Here is a 2699-nt window from a genome sequence, read left to right on the forward strand (position 1 = left end):
ATATTCTGCAAAATTTCCCAGAAGCCTAACTATTCAAAGAAGTACTCAGAAATTCTCTAATTCCAAGCAAAATATTCCCATGTTGCTTGGTGTTAGAAAACAGGCATACATTTTACCTATAAAATGGTATTCTCTTGCCAAGAATAGATCAGAAGTGATTAATAACAAAAGCAGGAAAGAGAAGCTACTGGCATAGTATAAAGACAGAATATAATAGGCAGAAATGAGTTCAGGAGGTCAGGAATCCATCTCCTAGCTCACTGGTAATTTTCTAAATGAATGAATAAGTGGAGTACTACTGAATCCAATCAAGGTTTCCAAGATGAGGTCAGGAGAAAAAGAAACTGTCTTCTTCAAGTTCACTGCCTCAAATAAATGTCCATCATTCAAATTCAATACTTTTTTTTCCATTATGAGCATTTTCACATTTAAGATGAAGTTAAGATTTAAAACTACATTTTAAACTCTCCTCCGTTCACAAAGTGAAAAATAAAAAGTTTAACATGTTACAAAGATCTATTGAATGTGCCTAGGGAGAAGGCAATGGCACCCCACTCCAGTACTCTTGCCTGGAAAATCCCATGGACTGAGGAACCTGGTAGGCTGCAGTCCATGGGTTCGCTAAGAGTCAGACACGACTGAGCAACTTCACTTTCACTTTTCACTTTTGTGCACTGGAGGAAGAACTGGCAACCCACTCCAGTGTTCTTGCCTGGAGAAACCCAGGGACGGGGGAGCCTGGTGGGCTGCCGTCTATGGGATCGCACAGAGTCAGACACGACTGAAGCGACTTAGCAGCAGCAGCAGCAGGGATATGTGCATATTTGACATAATTCTCCTTGTCTTTCTTATAAATCTTCCATTTATCCCCATCTTATTTAAAGTCCATATTTAAACATCTCAATGGGATTGTATGAAATGCTTTTGGAAACACAGAATTAATGTCTGAAGTGAAAAAAAGCATTCCTGGACAACAGAGAGGGAATTATTTTTGTAGTTCTAAATATTATTAGCTTTACAGCTTACCCTCATTTTTTGCTTTCCCTCTCTTTTTTTTTTTTTTCCCTTTCAAGATATATTGTCCCTTTTAGTATAAATCAAAACTGGAGAGCAATAACATATCTTAGCATATGGTGGCAAGGGCAGGAAGAGCCTAATCTTGAAGTATAACATGTAAATAAGTGAGTGAAAAAAAAAAAGTGAGTGAATAAGTGAATAAGTGTATGAATGAATTCAATGCCAAGGATTTTACACTTTCAGCTACACTAATCAGTACTACTGGAAATCAAGAGAGTCTGGAAAAATTTCTAGCAAATTACCATATTTGTAAAATTACAAAAGCTAAGTATAATCAATCATGTTTTGAAAACCATATAGAAAGCATGCAATCTCATATACTGTTTCACAATCATTTACCATCTAAGCTTTTGTTAGTTCCTAAATTTTGTTACTAATAAAACCAATATAAAATATCTGATATGTCCCAACAATCAGGAAGTTGTGATGTTAATTGTTCAATGGTGTTTTTTGTTTTGTTTTCAAAAAGGCTGTAATTTTATATTACCAAAATGTTAAAACATGGCAATCTAACACAAAATAAGCAATATTTTGCTTACATATTTGTCATATCCATTCAGAAAAAAAAGAAAGAACAGACGGATAATAGTTAAATATATACTGACAATATACAAGTTCACTTTAGAGAAGCTGGGACAATACCACCGAATAGCAATATAATGCAATAAAAAGAAAATGGGTTTATGTACCTAACTGAAATGGGAGGGTATTTAAGGAACTACTACAAATCTTATAAAATACATTTTGAAGTTTAATAGTATCTGAAGAAAGAAACTTGAGTATTCAAGACTTTGCTAATATGTGACCAAAATTACAGAATATTTAATATGAAAGAATTATGAAATACAGAATTTTTAATATAAAATTAGTAGAATATTTTAGGTAACTTCCTGAAGATTTTTATCTCACTTTTATGAGCAAATTTTCTTGATTAAAAAAACAGGTTATTCTGAGACTCTAGATTATTTATAATATCCTTTCATTGACATTAGCTATTCATTACATAATTTGAAATAGACTAATGTGAACCGTGAACTTCCTGATGTTCAAGCTGGTTTTAGAAAAGGAAGAGGAACCAGAGATCAAATTGCCAACATCTGCTGGATCATCGAAAAAGCAAGAGAGTTCCAGAAAAACATCTATTTCTGCTTTATCGACTATGCCAAAGCCTTTAACTGTGTGGATCACAATAAACTGTGGAAAATTCTTCAAGAGATGGGAATACCAGACCACCTGATCTGCCTCTTGAGAAACCTGTATGCAGGTCAGGAAGCAATAGTTAGAACTGGACATGGAACAACAGACTGGTTCCAAATAGGAAAAGGAGTATGTCAAGGCTGTATATTGTCACCCTGCTTATTTAACTTCTATGCAGAGTACATCATGAGAAACACTGGACTGGAAGAAGCACAAACTGGAATCAAGATTGCCGGGAGAAATATTAATAACCTCAGATATGCAGATGACACCACCCTTATGGCAGAAAGTGAAGAGGAACTAAAAAGCCTCTTGATGAAAGTGAAAGTGGAGAATGAAAAAGTTGGCTTAAAGCTCAACATTCAGAAAAGGAAGATCATGGCCTCCGGTCCCACCACTTCATGGGAAATAGATGGGGAAACAGT

Source organism: Bos javanicus, chromosome 21 (assembly GCF_032452875.1).
Source record: "Bos javanicus breed banteng chromosome 21, ARS-OSU_banteng_1.0, whole genome shotgun sequence".
Taxonomy (NCBI): Eukaryota; Metazoa; Chordata; class Mammalia; order Artiodactyla; family Bovidae; genus Bos; species Bos javanicus.